Source organism: Miniopterus natalensis, chromosome 12 (assembly GCF_054644295.1).
Source record: "Miniopterus natalensis isolate mMinNat1 chromosome 12, mMinNat1.hap1, whole genome shotgun sequence".
Lineage (NCBI taxonomy): Eukaryota > Metazoa > Chordata > Mammalia > Chiroptera > Miniopteridae > Miniopterus > Miniopterus natalensis.
In genome coordinates this window covers 45,739,406-45,758,492 of record NC_142092.1, presented here as the reverse complement: position 1 = coordinate 45,758,492, position 19,087 = coordinate 45,739,406, and the positions used below count along the sequence as shown (strand labels likewise).

At 43.7% G+C, this 19,087-nt stretch overlaps 1 long non-coding RNA gene across 2 annotated transcripts in view; it reads left to right on the top strand.

The window, feature by feature from the left end:
* The window catches only part of LOC107544889 (uncharacterized), a 97,093-nt gene that overhangs the window by 27,947 nt on the left and 50,059 nt on the right, over positions 1 to 19,087 (top strand). The window contains exon 3 of one of the 2 annotated variants that reach the window (XR_001603953.2): positions 4,965 to 5,386. The exons of the other annotated variant lie outside the window; for it this stretch is intronic. This is a non-coding gene — a long non-coding RNA (uncharacterized LOC107544889). Of the gene's footprint in view, positions 1 to 4,964; positions 5,387 to 19,087 lie in introns of those variants that run through there. 2 annotated transcript variants of the gene reach the window in all.

Genomic DNA, 19,087 nt, shown 5'->3' with positions numbered 1-19,087 from the left:
TTTCTAATGTTGAAGATACATTTTTCTAATGCTTTCTTATACAGGAGTGAATGAGGCCACTGCCCTGTCCTTCCAGAGGGGAGTGTGGTGGCCCACCATCCTGGACTTCCTGATAAAACAGGGAAGGTCCTGGGCAAACTGGGACCGGATGGTCACACCATGTGGGGGAGGCTGAACACAAACGAATTACAAAAAAATAGGTGAATGAGGTGATTTCAGATAGTGACAAATATTATTCAGCAAATTCTCAGGATGATGCTACAGAAAGCACGTGTGATTTTTAGTGAACTGAGACTTCAAGATGGGTGGTCTCTGAGGAGATCACATTAACACTCAAGTGGATACAGAAGGATGCAGACCTGTGGGTAGCAGGGGGAATTGTGTTCCAGGCAGCAGGAATAGTAAGTGCAGGGGGCCTGAGGGAGAAAAGATCCTGGCCTATTTGAGAAATAGAATGGTGGCCAGCACAGAGTGTTCTGGAGGGACGGGGGCAGGGTAGGGCTTTGTGGGCCGTGGTAAGGAAATCAGACAATGATAACAACAGGTGACGTTATATCCTGGGCAATCACTCGTTTCATCACATCACTCTGCCCAGCCACCCATTTCACTGATAAGGCTAATTGTGGCAGAGACTTTAATAAGCAAGGCGTCTCCAGGCACGCAGCTTGCCGACGGAGTAAAGATTCAAACCCCAATGCATGATACCGAACCCACACTTGTCGTCACTACCCTTAACTGAGGGGGACCCCTTGGCCGACGTGAAGGTGTGTCCATCCTTCCGAGCTCTCCATGCGCACTGGTACCCACAATCACCCAGGAATAAGGACAATCTTTGTCATCCACGTGCCCCCTCCCCCAGCCAGTTGCAGTTTGTGCTTTGCCAGTAACCGGCGCTGGAGGAGGCCTCTGCTGCTTTGTGGACTTGCTCCAGCAGTGAATGGGGGCAGTTATGAGATGGCTCAGAGAGAGTCACTCAGTGTGTAATCAGGTCACTTCACTGGGAAAACATTTTTGTTTCAGCTTCCTTCCTTCCCTGGGTCTTATCCAGGGAACAGTGTCTCTGACCTTCTAAGCCACAAAGGCCAGAGATAATGGGGCACAGCAGGTCTACGTAGTCAAAAGAGGGGAGAGTCTGTGGTGAGAGGACACACACACACACACACACACACACACACACACGAGAAAATTGTGTCACCAGCCAGGGGATTACATTGTAAATATGCTTAGAAAAATATGGCTAGGAGATAGATGAAAACTCCCCTAGTGTATAATTCTTCTCGTTTGTTTGTTTGAAATCTCCCTTCTGCTCAGGAGAGAGAAGGGAGGACACGTTCTGCTCCGAGCAAGTGCAAAGACTCGCACGGCCGTTTCCTCCCCACGGCCAGGAGCCCCAGCGAGCGCCAGCCTGGCCTTTGCGGTTTGAATTCACTCTGATCGCCTCACCAGATGTGTAGACAGCAGCGAGGGATGGGATTTCACACTTTCTTTTAAGACTGCTTTTCCTATATCGGAAAAATAATTTGTTGTAATTAATCAGAGCCACAGATGAAAAATAAAGGCTACATGAAAAATTCAAAAGATTGGCGTTTTTATTTAAAAATTTTAAATTAATATGTAAGGGAGTGAATGAATTCCTTAGGCCCCAAATAAGAAACCTGAAAAGATATTTTTCACCACCACCCTTATTTTGGTCACAATACGTGTAATAGTGGCTTAAGGTGTGGGAATTGGGAGAAAAATGCAGAAAGAACACCGTATGTTTTTGTAAAAAAATTTGCTACCATTATTTGGTTTTGACATTCAGATCTCTCCTTTCTTTGTAAATTCCTGACCTCCCCCTGGCCTAATCATGATTCTTTGACTTTTACAAACCTCCTGAATAGAAATCCTGTTTAATTATAGCATGACTCACTCGTACTGAAGAGTTATATTAATAACTAAAAGGATGTTGTTTAGAAACCAAAGATAGATTCTGTGAAGAAAGAGAGAGGTGAGGAAAGGTTTGGGGTTCAGTTAGGAGAGCTAGGCTTCTTTCCTTGTCTTCTCCTCACCGTCGCAGCTGCAGGTTTTCCCAAGCTCCTGTGACCAGGGACACCTCCTTGTCACTGCAGAGGATGTGGGGAAAGTGGATGCTCTCTCTCTCCTGGTGACATCTTTGCTTTCCTCCATGTCCCTGCTGGATACTCACGTTAGCGTCTCAGTTAGTGCTGAGGGGTTTGTGTGACACCCTGAAGAACACTGACCTGAAGCTGCTCTGTATTCCGGTTCCCTCTTGTATTAGCTGTGTGATCTTAGGCACGTTGCTTAACCTCTCTGAGCCTCACTGTTCTTATTATAAAAGGATGTAATAACAGCCTCATAAGGCTGTTAAGATCAGCTCAGATATTTTGTGTAAAAGGCAGGCACCCAGTGTTTTTTTATTATTATTACCGTTTTAAATCTTGAGTGTTGGGTCAAAGTCAGGAGTAAAGAAAGTGGAGCACCAGGGGCAAGTTGGGAATTTATGCCTCTTGGTGCGGCGCTCGGTGTGGCGGGCAGCTGGGGATGGGCGTGCACCCGGCTCCGCCCTGCCCCCCCCCTTTGCCCCATGTTGGCGTGTGTCGGTTGTGCATGCAGTCAGGCTCTATTAGGCTTTTGGTTCCTCTGTCAGGAGGCACATCTAGTTCTGGCCTGGGGCAAATCTTGAAGGAAGTCTCCGTGTCCCTGGGGAAAGAGCACTCAACTCCAAAGCAGAAGCGGATTCTAGTCCCACTCACGGATCACCTTGGCTGAGCCATGGTCCCTCTGATAGAAAGTTAACATCCTCCACGGTGCCTCTCGTGGTGTCAGAGGGGAGATCAAATAAGATACTGTGTGGGAAACACTTTGCTACTCCAATAATAATATTGGTATTGATAATGGTAAATAGAGTTTCTTTTTGGCTTTCCAGGGCCCAGAGTTCTCCTCCTGTCCTTCCCAGAGTCCTCTTTTCAAACCTATTAAATATTCAAGCTTTTTTTCTTTCCGATTTCTCTTTCTCAGGCTCCACTTTTAATCTACACACACAATCTGCCACACACACACATTCAATGCGGCCTGTAATATGTAGGATCTTGCTCTATTAGTTATCCTGATGTCATTTTCAGAGCCGTTGACGGGTCAAGGTAACATAAAGCTGCTTTTGGTAGAAAGTACCAGATGAGGGGTCAGCCACCTTTTTCTGTGAAGGGCCAGTTAGTAAATATTTTCGGGTTTACGGTCCATATAGTCTCTGTTGCAACAACAGAACTCTGCCATTGTAACAGGAAAGCAACCACAGGCAATGCAGAAATGAATGGGCGTGGCTGTGTTCCAATAAAGCTTTATTTGTAAAACTAGGTAATGGGCTTGATTTGGTCTGTGAGATGTAGTTTGCTGACCCCTGCCACAGACATAAGCTTGGTGGTGATGGTGGCAATCCCAGATGTTGTGGCAGGTTACAGGGAAAGAGCTTTAGAGCAGAGGGCTTTGAGATCCCCTCCCTTCTACCCTTCTCTGCCCGGCTATCTGAACCCGAGGTGCAGGCAGGGCTGTGCAGAGACTCTCACCCCAAAACCCAGAGCTTGTTCAGCCGTTGACTGGCCTGCGATGGTTTGAAGGATGGAAATTTACAAGTCGGCTGAGAGCCATCTCTGCAAAGGACTGATTCAGAGTTCGGGGATTAAGCCTCTGGCTTGGGGATTAAACTGGAATTTCACATGCACAGACCCCACTGGCACCAGACGCTGGGCTGGGTCTGGTGCAGCACGTGCTGTTGGCTCCGAGAAGGTCCTCAACCCTGCTGTGGGCATAAAACTAAAAAAAAAAAAGAGAGAGAGAGAGTCTGGATTTCTGCTTTCAGCCTCGATTTTTTAATATTTCTACTGAATCTGAGATGAGAACATACTTTGGAAACAACCAAGGAGCATGAAGGAATTTTTTCCCTAGGCCAAGAGTGACTAAACTGCTGAGTGTTAAGTTCTCAGTAGGGACGCAGAGAAGCGTGGGCACAGAACTCACATTTCATCCCGGCGGCTTTGCTTTGCTCGGCTGGCTCCATCCTGCTGCTTCCTGTGGGTCTGGAAAATGACCCCAACTTTCCAGGAGCTCAATGTGCATGTGCCAGCAGACAGATCTATTTCAAAAGGAGCTTTTTGTTACCCATGGTCATTTTTGCACCTCCTGTTGTTGTCAGTCATCCAGTAAACAGGGCTGTTGGGGGAGCCCTGGAAGGGTAGAGGCTGAAGAAGATGCCTCGGGCTGGTGCACCCTTTTGTTCTTCACACGAGGAACTGGAGAGCCAGAGAGGGAGGTGAGCTGATCTGTCATAAGACTAATTTCTGGTGAATTGAGGACTAGAATCCAGTTCTCTGGGCTTCTATTCCAGTGGTGCATTCAAGAGAGAACTAAACTGCTGCTCTGTGATGACAAGGGTGATAGGGTTACAGGCACCAATAGTCCATTTGAAGCCATATCTCAGAACTAAAGACTCTTTGACCTTTGAGACATAAAGTTTCTGCTTCACTCCATAGATTCAATCTCATCAAATCATATAAAAACAAACTTTGTTTGCTTTCATGGAGGTGATCTTTGTATATTTGTGTATCAGTCAGGATAAACTGAGTTATGTTGTGGTGACAAATGGCCCCCAAAGCTCAGAGGCTTACAAAAACAAAGTTGTTTTTCTCACTTACGCTACATGCCTATTGTCAGTTGCTGTGTTTCCGCTCCTCATCTCCTTACTTGAGGACTGAGGCTGATAGAGCTGACTCTGTCTCAGGGGTGGGAAACTGTGGGTCATGGGCTAAACCCAGCCTAACACCTGTTTTTGTAAACAAAGTTTTATTGAAACATAGACCTGGTCAATCATTTACGTATTATTTACGAGTGCATTACAACAGAATCGAGTAGTTGAAACAGGGACATATGGCTCACTAAGCAAAATCTTCACTTCTGGTCCTTTACAGAACAAGTTGGCTGACCTCTGGCCTGTCTGAAACATCAATGATCTGTCCCCTCTGGCAGAAGGAAAAGAGACAGAACAAATTATGGACTGGTTCTTGAAACTTCTCCCAAGAAGTGGCACGTGGTCATTTCCACTCACATTTCCTTCATTCAAGCAAGACATGTGGCCACTCTTGAGTTCAACAGAGGGGGATAGAAATCAATCTTCCAACATGATTTGTATTTTATTTGTGCAGAAGTGGACTTTCTTTAACTAAAACAGAAGAAAGATTTATGGGAAGATTATTGGGTAATCACACAATTGATAGGAAGGCTGCAGAACAAGGCTCCAGAAGGAGAGGGGAGACACAACCACAGTCCCACCACAGGCATGGCCTCTGCCAGCTGTGCCCTCTGGCAGCACCAGCACTCCATTCCCTGTGCCTCTGCCTGCTTCCCTGAAGCCACTGTGAGTAATTTTAATTGGACCTTAGCCTGTAATGTCACTCCCTCAAGATTTAAAGTGCTGGGTGGGTGCCATTTACTGACCACATTTAAGTCGTGTGGCCATGTCCTAGCTGCTGAGAGGGCTGGGAAAATGAATATAAAGGTTTTTCATCTTTAGAAGGGGGGAGGGGCCCTTACTTACAAAGACTTACAAAGGGAGGAATTTCATCAACATAAGAAACCATGCTGGGAAGCTTGGAAAGCCAGAGCATTATCCTCTCTAATATTCAAGGGCTAGTAGTTGGAGGCTGGATGGAAAGTCTGGCTAAGTTTGGCATTGCTTTGGGTTCAACTTGTTATTGACAATTTGTAGCCTCATCTTTCAGAATGCTTTCAGCAGGCAGCCTAGAAGGATCAGAAAAAGGTGGGAGAGCTTCCTCCCTCCTGGATGTCCAGAAGCCAGAATGACCCTTCTTACCTGAACTTTTCATATTCTCTCCTTCATCATCCATTGTTCCATTCCCACAAAAGACCTCCATTATTTAGGAAAAAATAAGTCAGAAATCTAGTCATGGAAAGAATGAGAGAGGGTGGGGAATGCATATGGAAATCAAATTGAATACATTCGGTATTATCACTCCCCCTAGGTACTTCTACTGGTGCTAATCATTGGGGTTGGAGTGTGTCTAAGCACCTTCAACCTCACAGGGTACAGGGCAGGGGTAGTTTGACAAGGTGAGGTGGGGCTTGATTTTGAAGGGGTGAGCTCAAAAGATACAGAACTCATCTGTAAGTGGGGAGTAGGAAGGCCACTCCAACCAGGGCTCATTTTCACCACGGGCCTCCCATTTGTACCTTTGAGTTCACATCTAAATGAATTTATGTGTAATGTAAAAAGTTGAATGGAAATAATTTAAAACTTTGTATCCCATTACCAGACCAAGCTCTCTACAAACTAATATTTCTAACTAATCTGTGTTGTGAGTAGCATAATTATCTTGCATTTTACTTTTTGCATTAAAAAGTATTAACTTGTTTGGTGCAAATATTTAACCCTAGTTTTTAACTTTATTTTGCTATTCTTTCATTTCTTGAAGCCTCAGAGCATGGATGTGGCCTGAAAAATTCTTGACCTTTAATGCTTTCCTATCTGAGATGACTAATGTAGGCAGATCTGGATTCTCTAAAAGACATGAAGGCCCAAAGCAGGAAGAGCTGATATGAAAATCCAGAAGGTCCAGGATGACTTAGAACTTGGAGTCACTGAGCTAAGGACTTGGAACTCTAGTTGTCAGGATTGAGTGTGGCTGTGAATGTGTCCTGAGTAATTGCCTTGGAAGTGATTAATGATCAATGACTTCCTAGAAGTGTGAGATATATGCAGGATGGCTTGTTACTGCACTCATTTGGAAATACCTAATGGAAATTGTCTGAAGTAGGTTCAGATCTCTATTGGTGATGTCAAATGTGTTTTCAAAAATGACTAAAAAACTAGTACACCCAGAATTGGGATTTGTCAGCAGATCCCTCTCTTGTCTAGATCCCGCAGTATTTGTTAAGATGTTGGCTGGGGGCTGGAGGCAGAACAATATCCAAGGGTCAACAAGAATGTAGTAGCTTTCCTATGGCTCTGTAGCATGTAATGAGTAGGGAAAAGTGAAGATTAAGCTCAGGTCAACTAAATGAGAGCTCAGGCCCCCAGCTCGGAGTAGGACAGTAAATAGGTAGTAAAGACAAGTGTCTAAAGGAGGAGAAGCTTGGGGGAAGGAAGAGGGGCAGGACAGACTTTTTTTTCCTCGTTAAGGTTTGATACCACCATCAGGTTCTCTGCTGGGAAAACTTTGATTTAGCAGGCCCTGTCCCATCTATCTGTCACTGGAGAGTAGACTGGGTTCAAAGTTGGCAATCCAGTTTCTTGCTGGCACCAGCATCCTGAAACCATGGCTAGATTCCTTGAATCCTGACCCTTACCCCCATACATCTGTCCCCCAGGTAGCACCCTGGGCATGAGAGTTGTTTTTCTAGAACCTATTGCTGTCAACCATTCTGACTTCTTTTATCTTTGTGTCATCTTCTCTAGCTTTGCCTGCAAAAGTAGTGTCCTCAGGTACTCAAATTAAGCTCAGATATAAGTTCTGGTAATGGGTGTCTATATTGAGTTTCCCCCACTTTTCCTCCCTCTTTCTTTTCTTTTTAGAGGAGCTTGACCAGGACAGGAGGCTGAGGGCTGCTTCTATCACCAAGGACCTCTCTTAGGTCAGGCTGAGGGCTCCAAGGGCGGTGGTTCTACCAGGTGGCTCTCTGAAATTATTAGGAGATGATGTGGGGTATGGAAGAGCGTGGCCACACTTCTGATGACTTTGCTCTCCGTTTTCATGTTAGCTGCTGCTTGCTACTGGGAATGGTTTCAAACCTCTAGAGTCAGAAAGTAAGTTGACTTTACCAGCTAGCCCAAGTTTCACTTTTGTAGGAATACTTTCATGCTCAATTCTTTAAAAGAGAAAGCAAAACCCATCTTAATCTCTATTCTATGTATTATACACGATTTAAGCTTTTCCCCTTCATTCCCACTCTACAAGTGATTATTCTTATTGATGACAAATGTGATATTTTGGTTTCACATTATCTGCTTCACAAAAAAGACAACAGTATTAGTCAAATTCAGTTTATAATTTTACTTTTTAATGACCCAGATTCAGTATAATAGAATCATAGTATTTCAACATAGTATTCCAATCAGTATTTCAGTAGCTTAGGGACCATCCAGTCTAACCCCTAATTTTACAGATGGAGAAACTAAGACACAGAGAGGAAAAAGAATTTTTCCAACATTACTCCAAAGCATTCCTTCACAAATGCTCTTCCCTCTTCTTGGTCCAGTGCTTTTTCTACAAATTACTTTTCCCTTAGTGATCTTGTCAATTCTTCCCGTGGACTGCTTTTAGTTAAAAAATAATTAAATGATCATATTTTTAAAGCCTGAGTAAATATGTTCCAATTACACAAGTTGAAGGATGAGCGAGAGAGCGGAATCATGATGTGGGCATCAGAAGGCCTGCTAGCTCCGCCCAGTTGCACGGGTCTCTTAATGCTTTTGGTGCTTCTGGGCCTTGGAGTCAGAAAATCCAGGGCAGGGCTGAGAGACTGCTGAGAAACCCAAGAAGCATGGTGCAATAGGAGACAGCTTAGTTGTGATGGACAGGAGGGCGATGAAGCCACGTGGAGCCTGAGCAGGCATTGAGCTGGGGGACTGCCCAAGTTACATTTGAAATAAATAGTGCTTTTCCATTTGGTGTTTACCAATTCATAGTTGTGGCTGTTTGGGGGAGGCTCAAGAAAATGTTTTCACAGCCCTTGGGAATTGTGTAATGAGAATCATGTGTACACTGAACGTTGAGGGAGCTGCACCTGGGACACATTTGACCCATGGCAGAGACGTGGGAAAAGAGCCAATGTTTTTTGGACCCGGCCCGTTTTATGAAGAGATGCCTATCAAAACAAACATAAGTACACAAACAAAGCAACAACACCAAATACCACAGGGTCTAAGATTTAGGGAGAGTTTTCTGAACAAAAGACTCAGCAACGCTTATACTTAGAAGGACAACTAGGGAAGGAAAATGCTGCCGCCTGAAGGAAAAGGCTGTTTCACTGCTGCCTCATAGGCATCCCCGCAGGGACTATCGTGTTACCTTCCTAATGAAAAGCAGGCACTTCAGAAATGACTTCATACCAAATGAAAAATGATTCTAAGCTGAGTATGGCTTGTTGGGGGCTGAGCATGGGACCTGCATGAGGATATGCGTGGCTCCTCTCCTCTCCTGGGTCCAGGGTTACCTGGGAAGTAGAGATGAGAGAAAGGATACAGCTGATGTGAACAAAATGCCATACCAGAGAGTCTCTTCAGGCTCTGCACTCTTCATGTATTTTGTTCCCTTTTCTCCTGGGATGTGAAAAAGCAAAGCCATGTCTCGCTGGCCTTGATTCAAGGATCCCAGAGTTCTAGATTTTATTCTGTAGCAAGTGGGGAGCCACAGAAGGCTTCCCCCGGCAAATGCTGTCATTGACTTGGCAGAAAGGTCCCTTTAGGATGAGGTGTTCGTTTCCTCTTGCACTGTGTTCCACTCTTGCATGGGAGCTCAGTTGACCAAATCCAGTTCACTGAATGCCCCAACGTTTTTGATATTGCTGTGTCTTTGCTAATACTCTTCTCTCTTGCAATGCCATCCCTTCCCCATTTGCTTGGCTTATGCCTGCTCAAAAACCCCTTGGTCCTGATTGCCTTTCTCCATCTCAGCCTGGGGTGGGTGCCAGTTTCATTGCCGCCAGCTCATCTCTGTACAGACATCAGTCATACCCTATTATAGTTGTGGAGGAAATTGTCTGCATTATTCATGGACTCTAAGCCTTGGATGAAAGAAAGGTGCTCATTTATCTTTGAATCTCCAGTGCCCAGTAACTAGTACAGCATCTAGTATTAAGTAGCTGCTCAATAAATAGCATTGATTGAGTGAATCAAAGAATCTCAGGCTCATGGGCTCATAAGGCTCCATCTATTTGCCAACTTTGGACAAAGATATTGAAAAACTGGCCCACTGACAATCTAGCTGAGGTAACTGAATTCAAGGAAGAGAATTCTGGGTTCTCCTTCTGTGGTCCATGGTGTCTCTGGAAGTTACTGGAAACAGAAGACTTGACAAAAAAAATATTTTTCTTTTTACCTTTACCTCTACAATCCTATCCACTTCTAGTTCATCGCAAGCCCCACACATCCAAGGAGTTTTAACTACCTTCCTATGTTTGAGTTACTGCTCTTCACAGAACTCCAAGGGAGATGACCTAAAAGGAGTGGAGTGGCTTAGACTATGAAACTTCATGGTAGACTTTTCTTTTTTTGTTCAATGTGGTTTGGGTTATACCCTTGGGGTGCTTACCATCTAATTGTGAATATTACCAAGTAAATGAAAATGATAGTTGTCAAACTACAAAGACCTCTTGGGCTGATTGCTTGGAACACATTTGCAAATTTACAGCTTTATCTCCTGCATTAATGCAAAGGAATAAGTAATGTGAAATGTTATGCACTGTGAAAAGATCTGTGGGTAACATAGGACTCTTTTGGTTGTAAATAAAAACTGAACCTTGACAGGCTTAAGCAGGGACAAGGGAATTCATTTACTCACAGAGTTGAAAATCCAGAGGAAATCTGGCTTCCAGCATGGGTTAATTCAGGGCTCCAGTGAACTCATCAAAGCAATTTTTTCCTGGGCTCAGATCTATCCTTCCCTGTATTTGCTTCATTCCCAGGTGCAGGGCATATTAAATGTAAAAGAAGAGAATGTTTCCTTCTGGAATCACCTGTTCTAGTCCTGGGACTCATCCTGGGATCAGATCATCTTGAGTCAGGCGCCCTCCCTCACCCATCCCTGTGGTTCTGTGGGTTGGATGCCCTGCTGGTCCAGGCTGTGACACTTGTTCTATTTTGGAGACTGGGGGTGGGGTAGGGTCCCACCCAAGTCACTTCCAGAAGAGGGTGAATGATTCTAATCACCAAATAAGGGAGGATTAGTATTAGTAGCCAAAATCAATTAATGTTCATTCCATGGAGATAAAGATGGAAACACAGCTAGATTTTCCCAGAGCCTGTCAAAGCACAGATGCCATATGCTGACCATGGTCCAGGCCAGCTCTGTACAAAATATTCCTTTTTCACTCAGTACTTCAAGTTTGGGAGATAGCCCTGCTATACAGGGCAAAATAAGAATAGGTCCTTGATTGGAGTAAAGGGTGAAGATACTTTCCATATGCATGTGAGAGGCATTCTTTTTGAGCATCCTTTATAACCCCTGACTATAGTAATACAAAGAGGATGTGTTCTAATGACTGCTTCTTTGTCAGAACTTCTTGGTTGGAAGCCAAGCAAGGAAACAGGAGAAGGGCTGAAGCCAGGGGCTCTGCAGCCCTGGGCAGGAGTGGGGAGCACCCAGATGTAGAAGGAGCTGAAATGAAGGGATGGACAAGCCTCTCTGCCCCAGTGGCCTCTGCAATTGCATCTGTGAGAGGGTCGTTCATTTGTTCATTCATTCATTCATGCACCAGTCAACATTTCCCGAGTACCCCGTAGGTACTGGGAATGCATTCTAGTACCCAGCAAACTGTACGTTCTCAGTAAGTGTTTGTTGGATAAATACAACCTGGGGAAACAGCTTTTCATTTCACAATTAGAGATATAAGGGTTGAATATGAAAATACATCATACACTAGTGTCAATGAGCTTCTGCCTTGGTGCAAGTACTGGTTAACAGATCCTTTTCATTGCGTAGTGAGATAAGGGTGACCAGTAAAAAGAATAACATTACTAATGGTTAAAATTGGAGTTTCCTAGATGCTTCCTATGCCAATTTTCTTTGCACCCATTAACCCATTTAATCCCTTATACAACTCTATGTGACTTGTCACAATTTATTATCCTTATCTTACAGAAGAGGGAATAAGGACAATGAGAGCTTAACCAACCTGCCCATGGTCACATGGCTGATAGTTGATGAGCCAGGGCCTTCCTAGAGGCTTCCTAGAGGCTTTAAGAGTCTAAACCCCAGTGCCGGAGGGGCTGGGTGTAAAAGGAGGGAGCTGGGGACAGAAGGACAAAGTCACAGATTTATTAACGTTGTCTACTAGAAAACCAGATTACATTCAACAGAATCAGCAGCTTCTAATGAGGGTTTCTGTGGTCTTTCTCTCTTTTTTTTTTTATGCCACAAAGCTGAACACATGAGGGTGTCACTGTATTTTAAACTGTTAGTGTTGATTTCCAAGTGGATCAGTGCCAGGTGGACACCAAGCAGAGGTGACTGGAGATGAGAGTGATGGGAGGAGAAGAGAAGTGGAAAATGGGTTTTCCTCTAACCCTAGAGTCTTCCTACTTCTTTCTTCTTGTGGGTCTGAAGTTTCCTTTGCCTTCAAGAAGAGACTGAGGAATTCTCAACACAGATATTTCTTTTTAAATTTTGCTTTCACTAAAGCAAGCTGGTGAGTGGGGCCACTCAAGTTCTATCATGTGCTTCGCTTATGTGAGCAAAGGACTAAATAAGGAATCAAGCTGGGACTTTGGAGAACACTATTCTTCAGAAAGTTTTGACATTTGCCAGTATACAAATGGGAAGCTTTGGAATGGCAGTTTCTCTTTCCTGCTATTTCTGCTGATATCTGCCAGAAGGTCATTAAGAGAAAATTCACATCGAACACAGTGTGATAACTATGGGTCTTTCTCTGTTTATTAAAAACAAATTATGTAAGAGAGTTCTGGTCTGGAAGCAAGTTGTGTTTGTAGTTCTCATAACTGTAGTGTTGCTAATATAAGACCCAGTGCTCATCAAGACTTGACTTGGGCCTGGCCAGGTGTGGCTCAGCAGTTGAGCGTTGACCTAGGATTCAGGAGATCACGGTTTGATTCCCGGTCAGGGCACATGCCCGGGTTGCGGGCTCAATCCCCAGTCAGGGGTGTTCAGGAGGCAGCCGGTCAATGAGAACTCGCTCATCATTGATTTTTCTATCTTTTTCTCTCCTTCTCCCTTCCTCTCTCTGAAATCAATAAAGATATATTAAAAAAAAAAAAAAAAAGACTTGACTTGGTTGAATTGTCTTGAAGGCTGCTAGCTGCTGCCACTCACACTTGGTCATCGTTGGGAGGTAGACTGAAGAGTTGTCCTGTGTTGTTAAAATTGCTTTTCCTGGAGCTGTTAGGTTTCCATGTAAATTCCAAAATAATATGTAGCATTTCACTGCTGGGAAAGAGGTTGGAGTTCTTGGTGTGGATGGGTGTGACCCTAAATGCCCCCAGCACTTGGTTGATGACAGAGCTGGGCCTAGAATTGATGCTTCCTCTCAACACGTGCTTGGCCCTGCACACAAGGGTCCACCCTTTCAAGAGGAAGGGCATTTCCCTGGCAAGAGCCCCTGCCACATATTATGATCCTCAGACAGCTTCATTCAAAGGACCCCCTGCATACTATGCTGAGCACTCAATGGCTGTTGCCATGCCTGGACTCCTTCCCATTCAGAAGCACTCTCTTGGGCTTATTTTTAGTTCTTTCAGGCTGCAGAGGACATACAACAAGTCTTCAACACACACCTAACTGGAACTGAGCAAAAAGACTCATCAGGAAAAGTGGTCATATCTTGTCACCTGAGTCTTCTGTTGCTCTTTATATTCTTATTTATTTCTTTAAATTTAATGGAATCTCATTAAGAGAAGTACTGTGTAAAGGGAAGTCTCTATGGGGTGCAGTTGCTTGGGTCTGAATCCAAGCTCAGCTACTTTCCAGCTGTGTAACCTCAGGCAAGTTACTGAGTCTCTCTGTGCCTCACATTTCTTCATCTATAAATCAGGATTGTAATGGGAACTACCTTAAAGAAACCCCCTGTGTGTAAAATAAGGTAAACATATGTAAGCACTTAGAGCAGTGCCTGGCATATAGTAAGCATTCAACTTATATTAATTATTATTATGGAAATTATATAGAATATATATAGAACACAGATGTTTGGACCTCTTTCCTGGCATGAATTTGGTTATTTATTTGGCTATAGCATAAATGTCCAGACATATTATTAATCAATAAATACCAGGTATCTGAGACCATGTCTTATAATTGGATTCAATAATTCATTTATTCATTCATTCACACAACACACACTCTGTGGCAGGCACTATTCTAGGCTTTGAGTCTGGGAAAGAGCAGGGTAAATGCTTCCATGCACTCCAAGTTTATAGTACAAAGGGGCAGATACTCATTAAGTACTTGGATAATTCCTATCAATGGGGAGCATTAAAAAGTCGTGAGAGTGGTAAAGCCTTCGGACCTGCTTCAGCCTGAGTGTTCAGGAAGGTGCTGGTGGTTAGCTTGTCTCTGCATCCTTTCATGGTGGGCCAGGAGAAGTATATCACATTTATCCACGGACCAGTCAGCAGCGGCCAAGTCTGGAGCTGTCTAGCTTTGAAGGAGTTTGGGAGGGAGCTTAAACTAGCTCCCGTGGGAGGGAGCTTCCTTCCTTTTAAAGGATGAGATTGCATGAATCCATCATTTTCTGTGTATTTACTGAGCATTTACTGAGGTAAAGCACCATGCTTGGGTGTGGGATAGGCAGAGTGGGACCTGGGGGTAAAAAAAAAAGACAAATAAACAGAATGTCTGCTCTCAAGGAACTTAAAATTTTTGTTGGGAAAGCAAAGTAGATACAAATGACAAGACAATGGCTGGTCATCCCTGACTTAAGTAAAAATTTATATCTACCCCTGTCATTAGAAAGGCTCCACTAGATAGCATAGGAACACCCATCCCCTCTGAGGTGTTCAGACCTGTCAGTTCTCCCTGCCTGGGATGTGGCATGGCCTTTGTGGAGAGCAGGAGTTCCCTTCAATTTTTCGGGTTGTGCATACTCAGGTAGCTTTGATGGTCGTTTCCAACCTCCCATGTCTTCTCTCTTTCAATTCTCTGGCCCTGGCAGGACGAATCACTGCCTCTCTGTGTGCCCACAGTAGGCGGTATAGACCTAGCATCCCTATCATTGTATTTTCCACGTGACCTGAGAGTGGCTTATGGGTCTCTGCTAGTTGCCACTATGGATTGGGTTATGTCTTCTGTTTCAGTTATCTATTGCTGACTCACAAACCACTCCAGAACTTAATGCCTTGAAACCACAGCCATTGAATTGCCCACGATTCTGGGGTGAGGAATTTAGGTGAGGTTGCTCAGCTGGGGTTGAGCATCTACCATGGCCTCCCTCCCATGTCTGGGACCTTGGTCCTGGCTGTTGGCTGGGATATCTCAGTTTTCCTCCATGTAGGTTTTCTCTCCAGAGGTCTGCCATCATTCAACAGTCCGGCTGGAGCCTTCTTACATGGCAGCTGGCTCCCAAGAGGGAGAAATGGAAGGTGCTATGTCTCTTAAGTCCCACTCCAGAAGTCACACAGCAGCACTTCAGTCAAAGCAAGGCACAGGGATGCCCAGACTGATGGGAGGGGAAATAGACTCCACCCTTTGATGGCAGGATCAGCAAAGTCATGCTGCAGAAGATGAGGGGATTGATGTGGCCATTTTTGGTAACCACCTATTTATTCTCAACACTTAGCATGTGCCTGGAGCATTGTAGTTGCTCAACAGTAATATGAGCTGGCATTTAATAAGCTTCACTTATGTAAATATTTACATGTATCATCTTGTTTAAACCTCACGACTCTTTGAGGTATTATTATCCCCATTTTGCTGAGCAAATTGAGGCTTGGAGGTGTTAGGAAAATTGCCCAAGATTATTAGCTAGTAAAATGTGGAACTGGAATTCCGACTCAGCAGTCTGGCTCCAGAGGTGGAGCACAGAACACTCTCCTGAAAGATGGAAAGATGGGGTTTTTAGTGATTCATTCTTCTGTGGAATCATTTGTCACCACTGCAGCCCTGTGGCTGTTTCTATTGTGATCTTGTTCAGACATGAAGGATTAGATGACACCCAGTAGGTGGATTCCCTTTGAAACCAGGAGGAACATAAGCATGTCAATAGGGCTGAGCTCTAGCATTGAACCTGCTCCCACTCCTTTGGCTCTCCCCTGGAGGAAACACCTCTGGCAGCTGAAGTCCCCCAAACAATCGGTTTCCAAAAGCTTCTCTGTGATATGATGCCAGTTGGTGGTGGAATGTTCACATTTTGGTGAGATTTTCATAAAGTTTATATTTATTCACTTTTAAAATTATGAGACATTGTCTTTCCTACTTTTTTGGAATTAATATTTCATTTTATGAAATAGATTGTAGACGTTTCCAAATGGAGACACTTGGCAACAACAATGCTGGCAGACCTATGTTCATTACCAAAACATGCCAATTTTAACATTCCTCTGCACTCCCAAGTCTGGGAACCTTTACTCCAGCAGAAGAAACAGGCCTGAAGGTCGCGCTGACTCCCACCACTGACTTGAGAAGGCTGAGATTGTCACTTTGTCTTTCTTCTGACTATTCCTTAGCCTCACTATTGCCTCAGCAAGGTGGATTTGGGATTATTGTGATAATTTGATGGCATTATTTGAAGAGAATGCTGTCTTTGAAGACGGTCTGGTATATAGTAATGCCCAATAAATGTGAGAGAGTATTGCTATTATGATCCTGCGACATTCCATATACAGTGGTGATTGACATTCTTGTAACTCTTTCCCCCTAACTGGCCCTGGCAATTAACATTCCCAAACCAGCTCCATGAGGACAGAGATGTGGAGATGCAGAAACATTAGTGACTAGCTGAGAGCCAGATAGATTCCTGAAACAGAATCAGCTATCGGAATAAAAGGTCTTTTGTCCCCAACTCCTCAAGCCAACTGAAGAATTATCTCTTGGTTCTCAAGAGTCCTGGCTGAAAGATTTGAGTTGCAGCCAAATGCTACTCTTTAAAGGAGATAAGCGAACAATGACATTTTATCAGAAAGAATTTAAAGATTCTTAAAATTGCATCCAGTGAAGGAGATTCTGGGAAGTTGGCAGTGAGGGAGGACTTCTGATGCCCTTCTTGTGCAGCTCCTCTTGATGAACTACCAGCTGTCCCAGATGCACAGCTGCTGGGTTTACTAGTGGGCAGGATGGGAAGCTGTGACCCTCAGGCTCTGCCAGGGGCCAGAGGAGGCCGAACAGGTGCAGGACTTTGCACCTCTGAATGAGGGTGGTAGAATTGCATGGCTCCTCAGAGACCTGTGGCCCCCAGAGTGTGTGCATGTCATCTTAAGGGAACCTCTGCGCTGCCCAGGTTCGGGAAATGTGGAAGAAGATAACAGTGTACTGACCTTCTGCCTTCCCCTGAGGCTGGCTGAAGGCAGGACTCTCTACTGAGCATTCCTAGGGGAGAAGACATTCTCTCCTGGTGCCTTACACAAGTCAGTCACTTTGCCAGCAGGAACCTGTGCCTCCGACTACTCATAAGGTCGCTGCTGCTCAAGCTTCCCATTAAACTGACTTGAGCCGCAGGATGAAGAGAAACAGGAGCAGGCAAAGAAAATCTCCAAGGTAACCCCAGAGAGGGAGAGCAAGGTGAGCTCACAGAACAGGTGGCTGAAGGACACACAGGCATCACAAATCGCACAATAAAAATAATACAAAACCAGATATTTTGGAATAAGAAAGCTAATTTTAAAAAATCAATTATTCAGTAGTTGAGTGAAAGAAGGACATTGCTGTTAAAAACTAAAAGTGTTGCCTGAAAGATCAAATGGAAGAAAGATTTTAAAACAAAGAACAAAGAACAGAAAGTAATTATTTTTTATTTATTTATTTATTTATTTATTTATTTATTTATTTATTTATTTTTCAATTACAGTTGACATTCAACATTATATTAGTTTCAGGTGTACAATACAGTGGTTAGACATTACATGTAACTTACAAAGTAATACCCTTGATTTTTCCAGTACCCACCTGCCACCATACATAGTTATTACAGTATTTTTTACTATATTCCTTAAGCTGTACTATACATCCTTGTGACTATGCTGTGACAATTTGTACTTCTTAGTCCCTTCACTGTTTTTACCCAGTACCCCACCCCACTCCCATCTGGCAACCATCAATTTGTTCTCTGTATCTATGAGTTTGTTTCTGTTTTGTTTACTCATTTATTTTGTTTTTCTGGATTCCACATATAAGTGAGATCATATGGTATTTGTCTTTCTCTGTCTGACTTATTTCACTTAGCATAATACCCTCTAGGTCCATCCATGTTGTCCTAGGTAGTAAGATTTCATTCTTCTTCATGGCTCAGGGACAGAAAGTAATCTTAATAAAAGAGAGGTGGTTGATAAATTAGCAATGAAAATGTAATTGATCATGAATGTAGAGGAAATAATGCCTTATTAGGCCTGAATTGATGGGATTGGGTAAGTAGTAGGTTGTTCAGCAGACTTCCTGAGAACTCTGAAGATACTGCAGTCCTGGATGTAGCTCAGATGTCACAGAGCAAGAATGTGTCAATCACTCTGCACCAGAAAAGGCAGGAGACAGGCATGCAAAGGTATTAGTCCTCCTCATGTTTGATCTTGCTGTTCTTTTTATTGGCATGGCAAACTGTGTCCACTGATAGACATGAGCAAAATGTTTTGGCTTGAAGCCAAGAAGAGGGACGCATTGGCTAGGTATTAAAGAACCTTTCAAACAATCAGAATAGTTGAAAAACTAGAATGTATCATCTCAGGTGCTGGCTGAGATATCATCCCTTTCACTGTTCAAAGGAAGAATTGAATATGGTATTAAGTATAGTCATTGGCTTCAGAATGCCAGCTGACAGAGTCATGGCTTCTCTTGCTTGCATAATAAACTCCTGCAATGTGACTTTGGCAGTTTTCTTAACATTTTATTGGGCTCACTCCAAAGTTTATCAGCACATCATTAGCCACTTGATTTGATGATGGATTCTCAAAAAATTTAATCTTTGAAATGATTGCTATAATAGATGGATTTCTGGGAGGTATTGAGTGTTGCCTATGTGTGGGAAGAAGGTGCATGTGGGTATAGCAGAGGAGACCACTAGCTGTCTACCAAAATTATTGACTGTAGCTCCCATTATCCCTTGCAGTTAAGTGTGAGTAGAAGTTCTCCACGCAATGGAAACAGAACAAATGTGTGTCATCTCTAAGCCATACAATTTTTGTATTCATGCCCCTTCAAGT